The sequence below is a fragment of the Callithrix jacchus genome, chromosome 14, assembly GCF_049354715.1.
Source record: "Callithrix jacchus isolate 240 chromosome 14, calJac240_pri, whole genome shotgun sequence".
In the NCBI taxonomy this organism is placed as follows: domain Eukaryota; kingdom Metazoa; phylum Chordata; class Mammalia; order Primates; family Cebidae; genus Callithrix; species Callithrix jacchus.
The window spans coordinates 43,834,893-43,858,740 of record NC_133515.1 but is presented as its reverse complement, the minus strand read 5'-3'; the positions used below and the strand labels follow the sequence as shown (position 1 = coordinate 43,858,740).

At 43.3% G+C, this 23,848-nt stretch overlaps 1 long non-coding RNA gene across 8 annotated transcripts in view; it reads right to left on the bottom strand.

Annotated features, from left to right (window-relative positions):
- LOC128929610 (uncharacterized) overlaps positions 1-23,848 on the bottom strand; it is a 142,729-nt gene that overhangs the window by 71,161 nt on the left and 47,720 nt on the right. For 4 of the 8 annotated variants that reach the window (XR_013526525.1, XR_008476299.2, XR_008476300.2 and 1 more), the window contains exons 7-8: positions 18,386-18,432; positions 17,206-17,832 (exon numbers count right to left, since the gene is read on the bottom strand). The exons of 3 other annotated variants lie outside the window; for them this stretch is intronic. This is a non-coding gene — a long non-coding RNA (uncharacterized LOC128929610). Of the gene's footprint in view, positions 1-17,205; positions 17,833-18,385; positions 18,504-23,848 lie in introns of all 8 variants that reach the window. One more of the 8 variants, XR_013526522.1, reaches the window with a different exon arrangement.

Below are 23,848 nucleotides of genomic sequence, written 5' to 3'. Positions count from 1 at the left end.
AAGGTACAGGGCACTAGGAGCATTTAGAACAGGGGTACTGGATTGGGTCTGAGGGTCCCTAGATTATCCTAAGGACTTTAGTGTTCTTTTAAATCAGTATCCCTTCTTCTTCCCCTTACCCCACTCCTTTCTTGCTTCCTGTAGTTAATATTTACTGTTGTTTTCCTACCAGGAGGATAATGCCGGGTTCTTCACATGGATGATCTCGTGTGATTCTCATGACAAACTTACAATTGAGCACTTTAAGACAAAAGATCTGTTGAGAAAGGCTGATCCATATTTTTTAATGAGAACTATATAAAATTATGGCAATGATAAGTTAAAACTCTTCTGGCTGCAGGTGGCAAAATTCCAAATCAAACTTTCCAAAAGGAGGGGTAATAAAAGAGAAAACCTGGGCCTATGTAAATGAAGTGTCCAGGGCTAGACTAGTTTAAGGCACAGTTAGATCCAAGTGCTCCAAAGAAGTCATCTGGCCTCCATCTTGCTCCATCTCACAGCTCAGCTTTCACCTATGTTGGTTTCATTATCAGGCAGCGTTCCCCTTTGGGTGGCAAGATGGCCCAAAGCAGCATGAGGCCTACATTTTACAGGCTTGGGGACCTAGCTGGAAAATAAATGAGTTGACTTTCTTTTGTTTTTGTTTTTAGAAATGGGGTTGGTTTTACCATGTTGGCCAGGCTAGTCTCGAATTCCTGACCTTAGGACCCCACCTCAGCCTCCCAAAATGCTGGGATTACAGGCATAAGCCACCTTGCCTGGCTCACTTTCTTAATAGTTTCAACAGAAATCCAGAGTCATGATTGGCCTGGATTTGGAACCATGCCCATGTCACCTGCTATTCTCTGACTGTCACAGTAGTGTGTCCTCCAAGGGACTTATCCCACCAAAATCTAGTCTGAGAGTGAGGAAGAAGGTGGTCTCCCAAAGGAAAATCAAAGTGTTCTTACCTAAGAATGGAGACTGCATGCTGGGCAGTCAAAGCCCACTGATCTCTATTGTCCTCAAAGTTGGAAATTACAGTGGAGAGGAACGATCCAAGATGGCCAATCGCTAACATCTCAGGATTGCAGCTCTCAGGAAAAGTGCAGAAAACTAGAGGACGCCACACTTTCAGACAAATTCTGGTTGCTCACAGAGCAGAAGATCCTCAGTGGAGGAATCACACGGGTTGCCAGCGCGACTCTTGTGGCCGGCGCAGCAATTTCGCCGGCACCTCAGCGTGGCAGCTCTCGGAGCAGAGTAAACAGGGCTGGCTCCCCTTCTGACCGAGGTTTGGAGGACCCACACGGGTCCCCAGCATGACTCCTGAGACCGGCGCAGCGGCTGAGACGGCACCTCGGCGCGGCAGCTCTCGGGGCAGAGTAAATGGGACTGGTTCCCCTTCAGACCGAGGTTTGGAGCCCCAGGAAGGCAGAGTTGCCTATTACGAACACAAGAAGGAAGCCAGACAGAAGAATCCTGGGCAGAAAAGCACCATCAGTCTTAATGCTGCTGTTCTGGCCCTGGGAACTAACAACTTGGACGTCCAGTCAAGAGACCTAATCTGAAAGTTGGTCATTTCAAAGACGACAGGAGGATAAATTTACAATGATGGGAAGAAACCAGCATAAAAAGGCTGAGAATACTCAAAATCAGAACGCCTCTCCCTCTAAAGATGATCACAGTTACACATCAACAATGTAACAAGGCTTGCATCCCAATAACAGAATCACTCTTCAGGGAATGGATAATAAGAAACTTCTGTGAGTTAAAAGAACATGTTGCAGCCCAACGTAAAGAAACTAAGAACTTTGAAAAAAGGTTTGATGAAATCCTATTGAGAATAGACAACTTAGAGAGGAATATAAGTGAATTAATGGAACTGAAGAATACAATACAGGAACTCCGAGAAGTATGCACAGGTTTAAACACTCGAATTGTTCAAGCAGAAGAAAGGATATCAGAGGTCAAAGTCCAACTTAATGAAATAAAGCAAGAAGACAAGATTAGAGAAAAAAGGATAAAAAGGAATGAGCAAAATCTCCAAGAAATGTGGGACTATGTGAAAAGACCAAATTTACATTTGATAGGTGTACCTGAATGCAATGGAGAGAATGAATCCAAGCTGGAAAATACCCTTCAGGGTATTATTCAGGAAAATTTTCCTAAACTAGCAAAGCAGGTCAATATTCAACCCCAGGTAATACAGAGAACACCACAAAGATATTCCTCAAGAAGAGCAACCCCAAGGCACATAATCGTTAGATTCACCAGGGTTGAAACAAAGGAGAAAATACTAAGGGCAGCCAGAGAGAAAGGTCAGGTTACTCACAAAGGGAAGCCTATCAGACTTATAGCAGATCTCTCAGCAGAAACTCTACAAGCCAGAAGAGAGTGGAGGCCAATATTCAACATCCTCAAAGAACAGAACCTTCAGCCCAGAATTTCATATCCAGCCAAACTAAGCTTCACAACTGAAGGAAAAATAAAATCTTTTATGAACAAGCAAGTACTCAGAGATTTTATTACCACCAGGCCTGCTTTACAAGAGCTTCTGAAAGAAGCATTACACACAGAAAGAAACAACCAGTATTAGCCGTTCTAAAAATATACCAAAAAGTAAAGAGCACCAACATAAAGAAGAATTTACATCAACGAATGCATAAAACAGCCAGTTAACATCAAATGGCAGTAACCCTAAATTTAAATCAACTAAATCCCCCAATCAAAAGACACAGCCAAAACCCAACGGCATGTTACATCCCAACCTGTTTCACATGCAAGGATACACAAAGACTCAAAACAAAGGGATGGAGAAAGATTCACCAACCAAATGGAGAGCAAAAATAAATAAATAAATAAAAAGCAGGAGTTGCAATTCTCGTATTGGATAAAATAGATTTTAAAGCAACAAAGATATAGTGGTAAAAGGATCAATGCAACAACAAGAGCTAACGATCCTAACACCCAGATACATAGAGACTTAGACTCAATGAGACAGAAAATTAATAAGGATATCAAGGACTCAAACTCAGATCTGGAACAAGTAAACTTAATAAATATTTATAGAGCTCTCCACTTCAAATACACAAAATATACATTCTTGTCAACACCACATCACACCTACTCATAGGTTTAAATGAAACATTGATTGGCCATTATTAATACCCATTTTTTTTTTCAGAATAAAGCAATATTTCCGTTCACCCTCCCTCTTTCTCTTCCTCTTTCTTCCTCTCCATTACTCATTTTCTTTTCTTTCCTTCTTTCAAAAAAAAAAAAAAAAAAAGAAAGAAATCAACTTGTAAACCTCTAGATCCAGGTCGGCAATGTCTCTCTCATTGCTTGATTTCCTTCCTCCCTCCCTCCCCCCTTCCTCCCTTCCTCCTTCCCGCCCTTCCTGCCTTCCTCCCTTCCTCCTTCCCTCCCTTCTGCCTTCCTCCCTTCCTCCCAAAAAAAAAAAAAAAAAGAAAGAAAGAAACTACAGTGGATTTTAAGACTATATGACAGATTCTTCTATCGACTAGGTCCTCCTCCCTAAGGAATGAGTAAGAGTGTTTGTTCAGTGTAGCACTAGTTGCATTCACTCTGGTCCTTCCTCAGCTGCTCAGACACCTTGGTTTAGGATACTGATTGTAGTCAATATTTGCTTAAGACCAAGTGTGGTGGCTCACAATTATAATCTCAGCACTTCAGGAGGCTAACATGGAAGGACTGCTTGAGTACCAGAAGCTCTAGATCAGCCTGGGCAACCTGGTGAGACTTCATCTCTACCAAAAAAAAAAAAAAAAAATGAGCTGGTGATATGCACCTGTAGTCCCAGCTACTCAGGAGGCTGAGGCAGGAGTACTGCTTGAGCCCAGGAGGTTAAGGCTACAGTGAGCCATGACTGCACTACACTTCAGCCTGGGTGACAGAGTGAGATCCTATCTCAAAAAATTTTTTTTTGCTTAGGTCCTTGCTCAGAGCAGTCTTCAAGTCCCAAGACTTTGTGCAAGACTTTTCCCATCCCTTTTACCCCTAATGATGGATCCTACTCAGCAATGGTGTGGCTGAGGAGGCTGCAGCTCTCTGACTTTTTTAACTAGCATCCTCAGGTTCTGTGTAACTCATAAGGAGGGAAGAGTATAACAAAGTCCTTTGTTGGGAAGTCTGCTGTTCCCCTTTGGAGTCCAAATAGAGAGAAGAATAACATGATGGTTCCTGAAGCATCCACAGAGCAGAATCTTGGGGACTACTGTTAAACACTGTATGAGTTACACTGCACTACGGCAATCAGATGTCAGCTACTACAACTCTATCCTTGGGCATGTTTTAAAAACTGCCTGAAGCAGGGTCAGGCATGGTGGCTCATGCCTATAATCCCAGCACTTTGGGAGGCCGAGACGGGCGAATCACCTGAGGTCGGGAGTTCGAGACCAGCCTAACCAACATGGAGAAACCGCATATCTACTTAAAATACAAAATTAGCCAGGCATGGTGGCACATGCCTGTAATCCCAGCTACTCAGGAAACAGAGGCAGGAGAATCGCTTGAACACAGAGGTTGCGGTGAACCGACATTCTGCCATTGCACTCCAGCCTGCGTAACAAGAGTGAAACTCCATCTCAAAAAAAAAAAAAAAAACTGCCTAAACCTCCCTATCCCACATTCTATGAGAAGTCCAATGGCCTTCCCAAAATTTCTGCAAATCCCAGGAGCTAATGCTCTTAATGCCCTTTGGCTCTGACTCCATTTCTTGCTGGACTTCTGATGTCACTCACATGTCACCTCCTGAGGTGAGCAGGTCTCTTCCCCTGCTCTAAGGTGTCTCAGATATAGCACTCAGCCCCCTTTTCCATGGTCCATGGTATAGGGCTCAGGCCCTATTTTCCATGCTTTATCTAACAGGAAAAAAAACCGGATACATACTCAATCAAAACATTGCGTGCCCATCAAACTTTCCTGAAGGCATGAAAAGATTGAGGGGTTATTACCACACTGCTCGGCCCCTTCATCCTCTTCAAATGCTTCCCACGCTGTGTTTGTGTGTTGAGGTGGAAAAGAAATCCCACTTATGTTATTCAGAACAACTTAACTCTCCACCAGCTTTTCTCTGACCTCCAATGACCCATAGCTGGAGTCACCTGTAGTGTGAATCATCCACTCCGGGTTCTACCCTTGATCAGCACTGAGGAACAAAAAGAGGTTTTGAACTTTCGCTCACCACCACCATTCTGTAGTGGTAAAGGGAATGGAATAAATTTTTCCCCTATGAATATGAATTAGCCGCCCCTCCTTTTTGTTTTTTTCTTTTTTGAGAGAGTCTCATTCTGTTGCCAGGTACCAGGCTGGAGTGCGGTGGCACCATCTCGGCTCACTGCAACCTCCGCCTACTAGGTTCAAGCAATTCTCCTGCCTCAGCTTCCGAGTATCTGGGACTACAGGTAAGCACTACCACGCCCAGCTAATTTTTGTATATTTTAGTATAGACGGAGTTCCACCATGTTGGCCAGGATGATCTCAATCTCTTGACCTCGTGATCTGCCTGCCTTAGCCTCCCAAAGTGCTGGGATTACAGGAGCGAGCCACCATGCCTGGCCCCCCTCTTTAGAAGAACAGGCCACAACCATTTTTGGTTTTAAGTACCTCTATTACATCTCTCTATATAAACTCTCCAGCTCTAAGTAACGCCTATGTAACAAGTCTGAAACAATTCCCATACACTCATTGGCAGTCTTCTGACACTGAGAATGTGATTAAGGAAAGCAATGCTTCTGTCCCTAAGACACTGTCTTTTATTTATTTATTTATTGAGATGGAATTTCACTCTTGTTGCCCAGGCTGGAGTGCAATGGCACGATCTCAGCTCACTGCAACCCCCGCCTCCCAGTTCAAGCTATCCTCCAGCCTCAGACTCTTGAGTAGCTAGGACTACAGACACATGCTACCACGCCCATCTAATTTTTCTATTTTTAGTAGAGACGGGATTTCACCATGTTGGCCAGGCTGGTCTTGAACTCCTGACCTCAAGGGATCCACCCACCTCAGCCTCCCAAAGTGCTGGGATTACAGGCATGAGCCACCGCGCCCAGCCAACACTGTCTATCTTTAAAAGAGAAGAGATTTGCTGTCCCTGTGCCACCTTATGATAGAATTCCTGTTGTTTCTAGGCTGTAGCTCTGAAGCCTCAAATCCCAGTGAAATAGGTAGAACTAGAGTGAGCTTAAAGTACTTCACTCACCTAGGGGATGCAGGTCTGAGACCAAGATTAAAACCAGCTGAGGGGCCTCTTCAAAAGAGGCAAGGACAAATGCAAGTGACAGGTTTCCTCTAACGACCTAAGCCAACTATAAGACTTGCCTTCCTGGGCCACTCAGGTTTATCTTCCCTTTTGAAGGGGATGAGGCAAGCAAGGCCTCCTATGCAGAGGCTCTAGCGCCTCCAAATGCATCAGAGGAAAGGGCAGAGAGGCTCTGCATGGCTGTACATATCAAAAGTGAACAAATCCTAGGAAAGAAGAATCCTGAACTTTGAATTCCATTATTCATCACACCAAAAAGTACAACTGCAGACACCATGGCCCAGCAGCCTTCCTCAGGAATCCTTTTAGGCTAGGCACAGTGACTTACACTTGTAAACCCAGCTCTTTGGGAGGCTGAAACAGGAGGACTACTTGATCCCAGGAGTTGGAAACCAGTCTGGGCAACACAGTGAGACCTTGTCTCTATAAAAGATTTTAAAATTTGCTTAACTGGCTCTGTCACCCAGGCTGGAGCGGAGTTGGGCGTGGTGTTGTGCACCTGGAATCTTGGCTACGCTAAAGGCTGAGGCAGGAGGATCACGAGAGCCTGGAAGGTTGAGGCTGCAGTGAGCCGTGAGCATATCACTGCACTCCAGCCTGGGCAAGAGAACAAGACCATGTCTCAAAAACACAAAAATAAAAATGAAAATAAATAAAAATTAAGATTCTTTTAAAAAGGAATCCTTTTAGTCCCTGGGAAGAGAAGGGTAGTGAAAGTGCTCTAAATCTTTATAGAGTTTTAGAGGGCTAAAATTTATAATACCAGATTAAACTAAAAAAGAGTGGAGGAAGGTGAGGATGCAAGGATGGGGAATAAGTCTTTTATCTTACATAAAAGAAAAGCAGAACTTAACATTTCATTCATTAAGGTCATAATTAGAACAACACAGCCTTGTCCAGGCGTGGTGGCTCACACTTGTAATCCCAGCACTTTGGGAGGCCGAGGTGGGTGGATCACCTGAGGTCAGGAGTTCAAGACCAGCCTGACCAACATGGCAACACCCCATCTCCACTAAAAATACAAAAGATTAGCCAGGCATGGTGGTGGGTGCCTGTAATTGAAGCTACTTGGGAGACTGAGGCAGGAGAATCGCTTGAACCTGGGAGCAGAGGTTGCGGTAAGCTGAGATCATGCCATTGCACTTCAGCCTGGGCAACAGAGTGAGACTCTATCTCAAAAAAAAAAAAGAAAGAAAGAAAAGAATAACACAGCCTTAAATTTTAACCTAATAAAATTTAAAATGGACCAGTTGCAGTGGCTCACACCTGTAATCCTAGCACTTTGAGAGGCCAAGGTGGGAGGATCACCTGAGGTCAGGTATTGAGACTAGCCTGGCCAACACGGTAAAACCCCATCTCTACTAAAACAATTAGCTGGGCATGGTGGCGGTGCCTCTAATGCCAGCTACTCAGGAAGCTGAGGCAGGAGAATCACTTGAACCCAGGAGGCAGAGGTTGCAGTGAGCCTAGATCGAGCCACTGCACTCCACCTGGGCAACAGGAGCAAAACTCCATCTCGAAAGAAAAAAAAGTTAAAATTTAAAATAGGATATATGCCTTTTCTTTTCTTTTTTTTTTGGATAGAGTCTGGCTCTGTCACCCAGGCTGGGGAGTGCAGTTGTATAATCTCAGCTCACTGCAACCTCTGCCTCCCAGGATCAGGCCATCCACCCACCTCAGTCTGCTGAGAGCTGGGACCACAGGCATGCACTACCACACCCAGCTAATTTTTGTATTTTTTGTAAAGACAAGGTCTCCCTTTGTTGCCCAGGCTGATCTTGAACTCCTGAGCTCAAGTGACCCACCCACCTTGGTCTCCCAAAGTGCTGGGATTACAGGCAGGAAGGAGCTGTGCCCAACCAATATACACATTCTAAATCAAATAATTATAAATGTTTTTCATTTTTTTAAATAAATGTGTGCCAAACAAGGTGGCTAATGTCTGTAATCCTAGCTCTTGGAGACGCTGAGGCAGGAAAACTGATTGAATTCAAGACCATCCTGAGCAACACAGTTTTACCTCATCCCTACTAAAAATAAAAACAAATTAGCCAGGCACGATGATGTGAGCCTGTAGTCCCAGCTACTCAGGAAGCTGAGGCAGGAAGATCACTTGAGCCTGGAAAATCAAGGCTGCAGTGAGCTATATGATTGAGCTGCTGCACTACAGCCTGGGAGACAGAGGAAGACCCTGTTTCAATCAATCCATCCATCCATCCTTCAATGGCGACCAGGCATGGTGGCTCATGCCTGTAATCCCAAAGAGTAGGATTACACTTTGAGAGGCAGAGATGGGAGGATCGCTTAAAGCCACTAGTTGGAGGCTCCAGTGTGCTATGATGGCACCACTGTACTCCAGGCTGAATGAAAAAGCAAGATGTCTCTAAAAAGAAATTTAAGCTAGGCACGGTGGCTCACTCCTGTTATCCCGGCACTTCGGGAGGCCAAGGCAGGTGGATCACTTAAGGTCAGAAATTCAAGACCCACCTGGCCAACATGGAGAAACCCTGTCTCTACTAAAAATACAAAAATTAACCCAGTGTGGTAGCACACCTTTAGTTCCAGCTACTCGGGAGGCTGAGGCTGGAGAATCACTTGAACCTGGGAGGCAGAGGTTGAGGCAAGATCTCCTCCAAGCTGGAGTGCTGCCAGCACTCCAGGCTGGGTGACAACAAGACTCCATCTCGAAAAATAAAAACAAATTTAAAAATAAAAAACAAATGGGAACATTCTATCCATATCGTTCCTTATTTGCTTTTTTCACTGATAAAGAAAACTAATTCCATCTTTTAACAGCCACATAGTATTTCATACTATCCCTACTCATGGATATTTACTACTGCAATAAACATCCTTGTCTAGAGAACTCTGTGCTCAAGGGTAAGCATTTCTCTTTGTATTCTTTGCCCGTTTTCTACCAGGGTTTGTTTTTTTCTTATTGATTTGTAGAAACTCTTTATAGATATTAGCCCATTGTCTATTATATACATCGCAAACATTTTCTCCCAGCCTACTAGCTGTCTTCTAACTGTTTATAATGACTTTTGCCAGATAGAAGTTTCTCGTTTTTATGTGGCAAAACCCATTACAAACTATTCAGATATAGAGATGGCCAGGCATGATGGCTCACACCTGTAATCCCAGCACTTTAGGAGGCCAAGGTAGGTGGATCACCTGAGGACAGGAGTTCAAGATCAGCCTGGTCAACATGATGAAACCCCATCTCTACTAAAAATACAAAAATTAGCTGGGTGAGATGGCGAACACCTGTAGTCCCAGCTACTTGGAAGGCTAAGGCAGGAGAATCACTTGAACCTGGGAGGTGGAGGTTGCAGTGAACCGAGATTTGTGCCACTACACTCCAGACAGAGTGAGACTCCCTCTGAAAGAAAAAAAAAAAGTAGTACAGAGACAGGAGCAGTGCACCCCAAGCTCTGATCCAAACAGCCTCCTTTGCTTAGGTTCCTGTGGTGAAAAAGCTGGTTAGGCAATCATTTTCTGAGTTGTTCACATCTGGTTTTATAGCCAAAGTGGTGGTGAAAATGGATCAAGGTAAAAGGGACAAAAAGAATTGTGAAGATTTTAATGTGTTTGTTTATTTAGAAGTCGCTTTTTAAGTGTTTGGGGTTATGAACTAACAATGTTGAAGGAATCCTGAACAACTGAAAATTTAAAATCATCTTTATGAACAATTATCTCAGTATTTCCAGACTCTTTCAAACTATGTGGGCTTTTTAGGGCATTTTCTGCTATCACTATGAAGAAAATGACTGAACATACATAGCCCAAGAAAAAGAAATTTCAGACCCCACAGGAACAGAAAGTTTCAAGAGTCCATTGACTCCTAGAGTTTTAAGCAAGAAACTTTTATAAAAGCTTCCATTCAGCCTCTCACAGATAATTAGCACTGGCTCAGGCTCAATATGATCCTGAAGAGTTAAAAAATCCTAACAGTCAAAAATTTTGCCTGCAAGAGGGCCACAGGCTTTTCCCCCAAGAGTTCATGGCCCCTGTTACCTGCAAAGGAAGGTCCAGGACTTTGAGGCGCTTGTCCTACTTGGCCAGAACACCCCAGGCCTCATTAAGACTCTGCATTATTTCAACAGGCAGTACCAGAAAGCAAGCCTGAAAGGTGGTCCTGGCCACCTTCCCTCTAGCTGAAACCTGATACTCATTTAGGAACTTGCTTTCTGGGAAATGAGAGTCATGCTACAAAATCATTCTTTAGTACCCAGCAGCACTAGGAGAAGTCCTAGAGTTCAAGGCTTCAGTGAACTAAGATTGTGCTAAGCATGGGTGACAGAGCAAGACCCTGTCAAAGAAAAAACAACAACAACAACAAAAACTACAAGGAGGAGAAACACACATTTGCCTCAATGCTACTTTTTTTTTTTTTTTTTTTTTTTTGAGACAGAGTTTTGTCTGTCGTTCAGGCTGGAGTCCAATGGTGAGACTTGGCTCACTGTAACCTCTACCTCCTGGGCTCAAGCAATTCTCCTGCCTCAGCTAGGATTACAAGTGCCCACCACCACACTTGGCTAATTTTTGTTATTTTTAGTAGAGACGAGGTTTCACCATGTTGACCAGGCTGGTCTGGAACTCCTGACCTCAAGTGATCTGCCCAACTCAGTCTCCCAAAGTGTTAGGATTACAGGTGTGGGCCACCATATCCAGCCTCAATGCTACTCTGAAGCCATCATTCCTACAAAAAATCCTTCCTTTGCTGAGGCTCTTGCCAAACAACTACATTCTTCCTGACTGCTATCATCTGCAGACCTTCTGGTCATCAAGGACTTTGGCCTTTGGGTCACAGTATGCCTTTCCACCTCAAGTCAGACCCTTCGCCTGGTCATGATCTTTTATATTTCTGCCTCTCCTGTCTTTACTTCTACAACTTCTGTTCTTCAACTTTATTGGGATTTCCAGCCCCTTGACAACCCCACTATGATATGCTACCTATCACTCTTATCCTGAGTTTATTTCTTTCTCTAGCCAGCTAGAGGTCAACCACTCTCCTACCAATACCCTAGTCCCCCTTATTCCATGTCTTCCATTTGCCCCACAAAACACAGTTACTATTTTAACACAAATGTCCTTCTTTGTTTTAACCCCAAGTTGCTTTGTGCTGCTAAAGCAACCATGAAGTCATGAGGGCTACTTCCTCTATAAATTCATCATCTCCAATGTTAGCCAGGTCTTCAGCCCTGCTCAGGTGTCCTCCTACACAGTGAGGATAGGGGTTTCACTCTCCCCACTCCCAGCAGATGACCTAAACTTCTGCCCACGGAAAACAAAGCCCAACAGAAGAAAACTCTTTCTATCTCCCAGAATCTTACCAAATCCCTCTGCCCCTTTACATCCCTTGCCCCATCAAATGAAATTTAAAGGTGCTCAGCAGAGCCTGGCATGATAGCACATGTCTGTAGTCCCAGCTGGGAGGCCAAGGCAGGAGGATTGCTTGATCCCAGGACTCTGAAGAGCCTGGGAAACACTGTAAGACCCTGTCTATAAAAACATGAATAAATTTAAATCTTAAAAAAAAAAAATGCTCAGCCAGGTGCAGTGGCTCACACCTATAATCCCAGAACTTTGGGAGGTCAAGCTGGGAGGATTGTTTGAGTTCAGAAGTTCAAGACCAGGCTGGACACGGTGGCTCACGCCTGTAATCCCAGCACTTTAGGAGGCCGAGGCAGGTGGATCACCTGAGGTCAGGAGATGGAGACCATTCTGGGTGAAACCCCCTCTCTCCTAAAAATACAAAAATCAGCCAGGCATGGTGGCATGTGCCTGTGCCATAGTTCCAGCTACTCAGGAGGATGAGGTGGGAGAATCGCTTGAACCTGGGAGGCGGAGGTTGCAGTGAGCAGAGATTGTGCCACCACACTCCACCCTGGGCGACAGAGTCAGACTCCCTCTCAAAGAAAAAATAAAGTTCAAGACCAGCCTGGGCTACATAGTGAGATTTCATCTCTACTAAAAATTTTTAAAATGGTGGGGTGCAGTGGCTCATGCCACCTAGCACTTTGGGAGGCTGAGACAGGCAGATTGCTTGAGCTCAGGAGTTCAGGACTAGCCTGGGCAAATGAAAAAACCCTGTCTCTACAAAAAATACGAAAACTTAATTGGGCATGGTGGTGCATGCCTATAGCCCCAGATACTCAGGAGGCTGAAGCAAGAGGATCACTTGACCCCACGAGATGGAGGCTGCAGTGAGCTATAATTGTACTATTGCACTTCAGCTTGAGCTACAGAGTGAGACCTTTTTTCAAAAAATAATTATAATAGGCCGGGCGCGGTGGTTCACGCCTATAATCCCAGCACTTTGGGAGGCCGAGGCTGGTAGATCATGAGGTCAAGAGATCGAGACCATGCTGGTCAACAAGGTGAAACCCCGTCTCTACTAAAAATACAAAAATTAGCTGGGCATGGTGGCGCACGCCTGTAATCCCAGCTACTCAGGAGGCTGAGGCAGGAGAATTGCTTGAACCCAGGAGGCGGAGGTTGCGGTGAGCCAAGATCGCACCATTGCACTCCAGCCTGGGTAACAAGAGCAAAACTCCGTCTCAAAAAAAAGTTAAAAAAATAATAATTATAATAATGTTGAGCAGAGTGTTGGCAAAAGGTAGGAAAGCGATAAAGGATGGTGGTATGATGTTATTCTCAGTGGTAGCCCTGTCCTTTGTTCAGCTGAAATTTAATCTCTCTGCCAGTAATCAGGATACAGTAACCCCTTCTCCCTAGGGCCTTGCTCAACAATTTTTATTTCTATTTTCAATTAATTATCATTTATTTTAGAGACAGGGACTCACTCTGTGGCCCAGGATAGAGTGCAGTGGCATGATCACAGCTCACTGCAGTCTCAACCTCCCAGGCTCCAATGATCCTCCCACCTTTGTCTCCCAAGTAGCTGGGATTACAGGTGCATGCCAGCATGTCCGGCTAATTTTTTTTAAATTTTTTTGTGGAGACAGGGTCTCACCATGTTGCCCAGGCTGGTCTCAAATTCCTGGGCTCAAGTGATCCTCCACTTCAGCCTCCCAAATTGTTTATTTATTTTTCCTGTCTTCAACTTCTCCCTCGACATCTAGTTTTTTCCCCACAGCAAAAGGACATGCTTGGGTGTCAAAATATAAATCAATAGCCATCACTACATCCCGTGTCTTCCTTTCACTAACTCTTCTCACTTCACAGACAAGCTTCTTAAAAGTGCAGCTTCCCTGACTGGGTCCACATCCTCGCTTCCCATTCACCAGCTGGAGTTACCATCCAGTAAAAGAGTCCATTCCTCTTACTCACCAAAGGGTCTGCTCTTTGGAAAATGGCTTTACTGATTCTCAAAGAAGTATAATGAAAATAAATACACCATATTGCTACTAATTCAGAGCTTTATTAATATGAATGAGAATAATTATTTTTTTTAAACAATCTCACTCTGTCACTCAGGTTGGAGTGCACTAGCGCAATCTCAGCTCACTGCAACCTCTGCCTCCTGGATTCAAGTGATTCTCCTGCCTCACCCTCCCAAGTAGCTGGGATTACAGGCACACATCACCATGCCTGGCTAACTTTTTTGTATTTTCAGTAGAGATGGGGTTTCACCATGTTGGCCAGGCTGGTCTCAAACTCCTGACCTTAAGTGATCCACCCACCTCAGCCCCCCAAAGTGCTGGGATTACAGGCATGAGCTATTGCACCCAGCCAAAAATAATTTTTTTTTTTTTTGAGACAGAGTCTCACTCTGTCACCCAGGCTGAAGTGCAGTGGCACAATCTTGGCTTACTGTAACCCCCATCTACCAGGTTCAAGCGATTCTCCTACATCAGCCTCCCAAGTAGCTAGGATTACAAGTGTTTGCCAACACACCCAGCTAATTTTTGTATTTTTAGTACAGCCAGGATTTCACCATGTTGGCCAGGGTGGTCTCGAACTCCTGACCTCAGGTGATCCACCTGCCTCAGCCTCCCAAAGTGCTGGGATTACAGGCATGAGCCACCACACCTGGCAGGAAATAATTTTTAATATTATGAAGGATAGTAGATTTTCCTTTGTATTAATGCTACCTCTGATCATAATATAAGCAAAATTGTTTAAAGTGTTAAAAACAATTCTGTTGATTAATGCAACAATAAGAGCTAATGATCCTAATACCCAGATACATAGAGACTTAGACTCAATGAGACAGAAAATTAATAAGGATATCCAGAACTCAAACTCAGATCCAGAACAAGTAAACTTAATAAATATTCATAGAGCTCTCCACTTTAAATACATAAAATATACATTCTTGTCAATACCAAATCACACCTACTCATAGGTTTAAATGAAATGAAATATTGACTGGCCATTATTAATACCCATTTTTTAGAATAAAGCAACATTTCCGTTCTCTCTCCCTCTTTTTCTTTCTCTTTCTTCCTCTCCTTCACTTTTTTTTCTTTCCTTCTCTCCAAAAAAAAAAAAGAAAAAAAAAGAGAAAAAAAAACAAATCCAAGTGGAAATGCTTTTATAAGAAAGTTTAGAAGAAGGGAGAGGAACCCTCAGATATGAGTTGTCTTTTTTCTTTTCCTTTTCCTTTTTCTTTTTTGTCTTTTTTGCCTGGATTCAAGCAATTCTCCTGCCTCGGCCTCCTGAGTAGCTAGGATTACAGGTGTGCACCACCATGCCCGGCTAATTTTTGTATTTTTAGTATAGGTGGAGTTTCACCATGTTGGCCAGGCTGGTCTCAAACTCCTGACCTCAAATGATCCACCCATGTTGGCCTCCCAAAGTGCTGAGATTACAGGCATGCTCTGTGCCCAGCTTCTGAGTTCTTTTTTCATTGGAGGGTACAATCCTTGGCTACAGATCATAATGCACAGCTAAAATGTTCTGTGTGCAAGACAATCAGTACAACTTTGTGATTCTGAAACAAATCAGTGTCATTTTTAGTATCAGCAGGTTAGTATGTCTTAAGGAGCTCATGATAAAATTTCAGGGACTCATAATCACTTTCTTTACTCAGGGACAGACTACAAGCTATGAATTGTAAGACCTTCCCTGGATGGTTCATTGGGAAGCCTGCCAAATGTGACATGTAGGTTAACAGCCTCAAACCTGAAAAGTTATTTCTAGACCTGATTCCCTACTTGTTAGCCTTCTTGTCACCATGGAGACCATAGATTCTGTTAAACTAAATTTGGCCTAAGAATCCTTCCGTACCTGATTTGTTATGGAAGGAACTGCAACCTAACTTTTTAAAATCTATTTTTTGTAGAGAAGAGGGTCTCCCTATATTGCCCAGGCTAGTCTTGAACTCCTAGTCTCAAGCAAGCCTCCTGCCTCAGCCTCCCAACGTAATAAGAATATAGGAGCCAGCCACTAAGTGAGACCCTGCAACCTAACTTAGTAGTAAAGTAACTGAAAGCCTAACACAGGCATATACTCTTGTAACAAATAGCCCAGTCTCAACCAATCACAGCTTCTGAGCTCCAGTTAATCACCAGCAGCCAACTGATCAGACCATGTTCAAATGAGGCAAACCTGAAGCTGTAACTGATCAATCTGTTTCTGTTCCTCTCTTCCATTTTCCTTCTATAAATACTGCCTGCCCACCTTGTGGAATGAGTTCTCTGAACCTCTGCTGGCTCTGAGGGCTGCCTGACTCTCGAGCCTTTCTTTGCTCAGTTAAACTCTGCTAAATTTAATTTGTCTAAAGTTTTTATTTTAATAACTCATTGGTCTTTGTGTCCTACCTCATAGGCCACATCATTGATGTCAGCCATCATTGAAAAAAAAAAACAACAATTCTGTTTTCACAAAATCACCTAGTTCTCTAGATGCAAAAGCTGGAAACAATCTCTCCTCCCTCTGAATTCCTGCAGATTAGTCTTTATCTGTCATATTTTTATACAAAACATAAGTTCCTCAAAAGCAGGCTCAATTCATGTTATCACAGAACTCTCTGCAGTTAATAAATATTTGAAAATGAATAGACTTTATAAGCACCTGTTATAGAAGGGCTAATTCTAATTACAAATCAGTCTAATCAGCTCATTAAATCAGGCCACCTGAAAAACCTCCACTGTCATTTTGCCAACTTAATGTTAGTTTTCCTTAAGTATTGAAGCAGATAAAGTTGCATTCACACATTCATATCCTATAATTTAGGCTTTCACTCATTGAAAGATGCCTTGAAAAGTCTCAAATACTGAGACTCACAATACTATTTTGGTTTCAGTCTGGAAGGACTAGGGTAAGTCAGTGAAGTCGCCATTACCCAGTCCGAATGGTATGAGTAGGGCATGCCTATGGGAGGAATGCGTTTGTCTCCTCCCTCACCCAAAAAAATACCCTGGGAAGGAAAGACTGAAACTTACTCTCAGGCAATGCCTGCTCCCCTCTGCCTCAATTCCTTTCCTATAAGCTGAGTGTCAGCTTCTCATCATGGACATGATTTGCCACTAACTGGACCTTCCTAGGTTTGCTCATTTCTGAAACAAGAAAATTTGCCTAGGGAACCTCAAACTTTTTTTTTTTTTGGTCAATAGGGATGGGGTTTCACTATGTTGCTGAAGCTGGTTTCCAATTTCTGGGCTCAAGCAATCCTCCTGCCTCAGCCTCCCAAAGTACTGGGATAATAGGTGTGAGCAACTGCATCCAAACCCTCAAACTTTTTTTCATGCTGATATTCTGTGAATAATCATACATTATTTACCCATTTGAAAATCAGATTTTAGGCCAGAAACGGTGGCTCACACCTGTAGCTGCACACCTGAGAGTAAGTCTCAGTCTTTCCTGGAGGAACTCCCAGCACTTGGGAGGCTGAGGCAGGCAGTTCACCTAAGGTCAGGAGTTCGAGACCAGCCTGGCTAGCATGGTGAAATCCCGTCTCTACTAAAAATTCAAAAAGTTAGCCGGGCGTGGTGGTGCATGATCCATTAATTTATAATCTCACTACCTACCCTAGTTGCTATTTTATTATTTCAGGCTTGTATTGAGTAGTCCCAGCTACTCGAGAGGCTGAAGTAGGAGAATCACTTGAACCTAGGAGATGGAGGTTACAGTCAGCCAAGATTACACAACGGCACTCGAGCCCTGAGCAACAGACGGAGACTTCATCTAAAAAAAAAAGAAAATCAGATTATATTTTGAAAAGCAGGTCTAATGCTTAAAGAACCTGCTGGGAAATCCTTTTGTGATGTGAATACCACTGCCCACAGACACCTCCAATATAACTGTTAGATCATCTATATGAGACCAACAATTCTCCCAAGGCAGGATGTGGCAGTTGCCGTCAGGAGCTTCTTCCAAAGCACAGACGTTCCTGCCCCCACAGACCCTCTGAAGAAGGTAGTCTGTAATCCTTAGCCAGGCAGAATTATGGGCTTAGAGTTGGTATGCTAAGGGTAAAAAGGTGTCCAGGACTACTCACCAGGAAACACAGGCAGGGCCAGGTGACAGGCCCTAGTCCCTCTGGAGCCAGAACCAGCACCCCCCAGTTTGCTTTACCATTGTAGAGAGTGTAATTTCCAGCAGGGCTAAAAATCACAAATGGCTGAGGATGACGTTCTCCAGATTCATCCATGTCCCTACAAACAACACAAACTCATCATTTCTGATTGCTGCATAATATTCCATGGTGTATATGTACCACAAACTGACACAAGAACAGAAAATGAAACACCGCAAATTCTCACTCATAGGCGGGTGATGAAAAATGAGAACACATGGACACAGAAAGGGGAGTACTAAACACTGGGGTCTATTGGAAGGAAAAGGGGAGGGCCAGTGGGAGGGGGAGGTGGGGAGGGATAGCCTGGGGAGAAATGCCAAATGTGGGTGAAGGGAAGAAGGAAAGAAAAGCACACTGCCATGTGTGTTCCTACGCAACTGTCTTGCATGCTCTGCTCATGTACCCCAAAACCTAAAATCCAATAAAAAATTAAAAAAAAAAAAAATCACAAATGGCATAGAGCCAGAGGGCAGGGCCAGGCTGGGTAAGCAAAAGCCAGATGTGTGCCAGGAAGTTTCCGGATTTAGAATCCAAGCAGTGAGAAGGGAGGTGAAGAACCTCCTACAGCAGACCTATAAAGTAGCTGCCCTCTTTGGGAGAGATCCAGGTTGCAGCAGGAAATCTCCTACCTCTGTGAGCCTCCTCAATTGTTCCAGGGACTCTCAGCAGCCTGATCCTTTAGGAAGAGAGATCCAGTGACTGGGACCGAAGTGACACCAGTTTACCAGTTTTGAAAACATTCCTACCCTAAAATAATAGTTGCTATTTTACTATTTCAGGCTTATATTACCACTACAGTTTACTGATTTCTCTCATCTCATTTTCTGCTTCATTTGTTTTGCACGATATACTATAAAACCTGCCCTGATCACTGCTTTTATCACCACTATCTGCTCAAGAGCCTACGGCTCTTCATTACCAAGCCCACCATGCTAAAATAATTTTGTCTGGTTTCAGCCCACCCACCATGTTCAAGTCAGAATCTATTTCCTGGTTTGTTTGTTTTTTTTGTCTTGTTTTTGAGACAGGCTCTCCCACTGTCACCCAGCCTGGAGTGCAGTTGCACAATCATGGTTCATTGCAGCCTCAACCTCCCAGGCTCAAGCTATCTTCCTTCCTCAGTCTCCCAAGTAATTGGGACTACAATCCTATACCACCATATCCAGATAATATATATTTTTTTAATTTCTTGTAGAGATGAGGTTTCACCATGTTGCCCAGGCTGGTCTCAAACTCCTGAGCTCAAGGAATCCACCTGCCTCAACCTCCCAAAGTGCTGAAATTATGGGCATGAGCCTCACTGCACACAATCTATTTCTTTTTTTTTTTTTCTTTTTTGAGACAGAGTCTTGCTCTATCACCCAAGCTGGAATGCAATGGTGCAATCTCAGCTCACTGCAACCTCTGCCTCCTGGTTCAAGCCATTCTCCTGCCTCGGTCTCCAGAGCTACTGCTGGGACTACAGGTAGGCTCAACCATGGTTCTGCTCTGCTGGAGTGAAATACAGTAGTGTGATCATAGCTCATTGTAACCTCAAACTCCTGGCTAATTTTTTTATTTTGTAAAGAACTCCCAAAGTCTTGGGATTACAGTCATGAGACACTGCTCCTGGCTGAAATAGCCTTTTTCTATATGCTTTGTTAGTCACATTTGAATTTATTCTTCTATGACTCTGGCCCATTTTTCTGGTGGTATTTGCTTTTTTTCCTATTAATGTGTAAAAGCTCTATGTACATTAGAGGTATGTTGAAAATTGTTTTTAATCAGTTGTTCATCTAATTTTAATTTTGCTTATACTGTTACTTTTTTTTAACTAATTCATCATACATTTTCCTTTATAGTTTCTGCCTTTAGTGCCATACTTTAAAAAATGCAATTATCTTCTAGTACATTTATTACTTTAGTTTTTATGCAAAAACTTGTAATCCATCTAGAATTAATTTTGCTATCTGGTGACAGAATTTTTTTCTTGTCAGCCAGTTGTCCTGTATCATATGTCCTAACACTATCCTTTCCTGCTGAAACCTAGGTCTCTTTCCGGACATCTATTCTGAGCTCTCCTTGACAAGAATCCTTCTTCCCAGTTGGACTAGTTTATCCTTTGTCCACAACAGGTTTCATGAAGGCTGCTGCTTTTATTGTTGCCTTTACCTAGAATATCTCCTAATTTTCCTCCATAGATCCTTCAATGTAAAATCATTATGGAAATAAGTAGTAAGTGCCATTCAAAACAAGAAATACCTTCACAAGAGGGAAGACAATGGAAAAGTAAACATCAGAGGGTCTACAGATTATTCTTTGTGTAGCTAAAGAAATCCATGAAGGCTGGGCAGAGTGGCTCATGCTTGTAATTTGGGAGACTAAGAAAGTAGAATTGCTTGAGGCCAGTGGCCAGTTCAAGACCAGCCTGGACAACAAAGCAAGACCCTGTCACTAAAAAACAAAAAAATTAGCCAGGTGTGGTGGTGTGTTAGCTACTCAGGAGGCTAAGGCTACTGTGTTAGCTACTCAGGAGGCTAAGGTGGTAAGATTGCCTGAGGCCACGGGTTTGAGGTTACAATGAGCTATGATCATACTACTGCACTTCACTCCAGCGTGGGAAACAGAGCAGAACCATGTCTCAAAAAAAAAAGCTATGAAGTTCTTTATTCCCCCTTGGTGGGCTCTGGACACACAGAAGAGAACCCAGAAGTGATTTTAGAAGAAAGTGTTTGAGAGCATTAAATTGCTTGCAAAACAGAATGAGAGAGTATTTGGAGTTCTAGTGGAGTTCTAGAGAGTTTGCAGAGGAAAGATAAGATTATAAAAGATCAAGACCAACATACGTGGGTGATATGAATAATGACAAATCCCTAGTGGAGAGGTGGGCAAAAGTACTTTAAGGAACAAGAAGAATATCCAGTATGAGAATTCAAGTTGCTTACTTTGTTGCAATGTTAACTTCTCTCCATTATCCCAAACCTTTGATAAAGTCTGCAACACATATAAAGGTTGGGAGTTCTACATCTGTATCAGTGTGGATGGAAACAGGGACAGTGTACTTGATCCAGTAAACCATCCATAATTTGAACAAATTCAGTGGAAGCAAGAGCTCAAAATCAGAGCTCCTGGGAATTTGAAGAAATGTAAAGAAGGAATCAGAACAACTTGCTGTAAGTTGAAGAATGACACTTTGAGACAAAACTTGAAGGAGAAGGATGACTTCAGCTAGCTGATGGGTTATACCAGGATGCTCAATCGTTAAACTCTCAAAAGAAATCAAACTGCATGAGGTTCCAGTGATTCACAGCAACATCCAGCAGGGGAGATACCAATTACTCTGTTTGCCCAAGAAACAAACTGAAGATCATATGCCCCACCTCTTATCCATTCTGCATGCTCCTCAAGAGGTCTTCTGGCCCCTACTTCACCTAAGGGTGGCCTTAGTCAACTCTCAAGTTTTCTCCCAAATCAAGGAAAAAAGGAGGAGGAGGAGGTTTGCAATGGGGGGAGGGAACGGTTTGATGAAGAATATAATTTGGCTTGAGACATATTGAGTTTAAGATGCTTAAGAGCTATCCAGGTTACAATGTCAATAATGTTTGGCTATGATGAGTAAGAAACTCAGAAGAAAGAGAGGTCCATGTAGGAGATGATGGTATTAAAGCACTTGATGTGTTAGTGGTAGCTGAAACAATAAATATAGATGGCATCACCCAGAGACAGTATATAGAGGGAACTGAGACAGTTGGGCATAGTGGTACCCACCTATACAATCTCAGCTACTCAGGAAGGCTGAGACAGGAGGATTGCTTGAGCATAGGAGTTTAAGGCTACAGTGAACTGCGATCACACCACTGCACTTTAGCCTGGGTGACAGAGCAAGACTTTGTCTCTTTATTAGATATTTATTTATTTATTTATTTATTTTTGAGATGGAGTCTTGCTCTGTCACCCAGGCTGGAGTGTAATGCTGTGATCTCGGCTCACTGCAACCTCTGCCTTCCAAGTTCAAGCGATTCTCCCACCTCAGCCTCCCAAGTAGCTGGGACTACAGGCTCACACCACCATGTCCAGCTAATTTTTGTATTTTTAGTAGAGAAGGGGTTTTGCCATGTTGGCCAGGCTAGTCTTGAACTACTGACCTCAGCTGATCTGCCTCCCTCAGCCTCCCAAGATGCTGGGATTACAGGCGTGAGCCACTGTGCCCAACCTCTGTCTCTTTAAAAAAGAAAAAATGAAGGGAATAGAGAAGGTAGCCAAGGCAGTGTCTTAGGAAATGGTCTCATTTAGGAAGGTTGTTAGGGAAGACAGTTAACAAGTTTTCCACAGTATAGGCCAATTAATACTTAGCAAATACCTATAGACTGATCAAAGAAACTACATGCTCTATTTAAGATCTTTGAGGTCAGGCACAGTGGCTCACACCTGTAATCCCAGCACTTTGGGAGGCCAAGGCAGATGAATCATGAGGTCAGGAGTTCAAAGCCAGCCTAGCCAAGATGGTAAAACTCATCTCTACTAAAAATACAAAAATTAGCTGGACGTGGTGGCAGATGTCTATAATCCCAGCTACTTGGGAGGCTGATGCGGGAGAATCGCTTGAACCCAAGAGGCAGAGATTGCAGTGAGCTGAGATTGTGCCACTGCACTATAGCCTGGGCAACAGAGCAAGACTGTCTTAAAAAAAAAATCTTTGAATGCCTATTTCAAGCCCTCTTGCAACTTTTCTATAACTGAGCTGACTCCCTGGTCTTCAGTTAAAACCATGGTCTTTCAGAAGTGGCAGAAATGGCCAAATGCCATAGGCCAAGGCCCCAAGGGTGGGGCTTGTATATGGAGAATGCTGCTTACTAGATGTTCAAAGAACATTACCTAAGGACACGGTCCATCCATACCTAAGGGTATGGTCAAAGCCGAGCCTTTCCATCTAGTTTGTTTTATCTGAGTTGAGATCAGCCAACTAATGATTTCACTCATGACAATAAAAACACATACATGAAGATATCAAGAGGACCTAGTAATTTCTTCATCAGAAGTCTTAGAGATTTGTCTGCTTCAGGTGGTCTTTTCCTAGCTGTGTTGGCTGGCAATGGCATGCAGGGGAAGTAACTGGCTTGCTCTTTGGTTACTAGCTATGCCAGCTGCAATTCCTGGTACTCGGTCACCCACCCAGCCAGATTTAAATGACTACCCACCTGTAACACTGCTCTGCCCACAGAGCATGGGCTTATCTCCATTCAACGATTGACAAAATTATTATAGTCTAGACTGCGCACAAGATATAGAAGAGGGATTTAATAGGGAAAGTAGAAAATTTATGTCATGCTCATTCCATAAAAATGAGCTCCATCCCATATGGCACCAATCCCTATGTGTAAAGTCAAAATCCTGAACTAGTAATGAAACTTGAGACTGATGCTGAGATGAATACTGTCCCAGAGGAGAAAGAAAGGGTGCTCAGGAGGGCTCTAGAGAAATTCTGGCAGAGATCCAACTTAGGGAAGAGAGCCTCAGAGAAGCCCTCCTATCTTATATCTAGGAGCCAGTGATGGCCCTGGCCATGATGGCACCATCGCATTTACCACCTCCTGTTTCTATTGGGAAGGAGAAGAGGATCCAAAGTAGAAGAAGGAATGCAGAATTCATCTTTCCTTCCCATTTTAGAGCTCCACTGCAGATCAGAGGTAGCTTCATGCAGACACACAGGAAATAGTGATCATTACCTTCATCTGTAATTTCAGATAAAAGCAATAGTCACATTACCTTCATCTGGAATTACTGCACTTGGTGTCCATTCCTTTGGGGTAAAGATTCGCTCTTTCCAAAACTGTATTCCACCAAACACCATATTCTATGAGATTTTAATAAATATTCCTTCAGAAAAAAATGGACTCTAGTTAAATACGTTTGAAAAATGTTATATACTCTATTTCCCTTTTGGAGTTTTACAATGCATATTAAAAGATCTTTTTGAGATGGAGGCAGCTGGACAGCTAACATGAAATCCAGGGCAAGAGCTCAACAAAGCTAAGAGCCTTGTTCCAGAAGGCAGCGGAGCAAGACCAGCATGACATCTAATTAGCCCAAAGAGTTCAAGGTGGTCAACACAG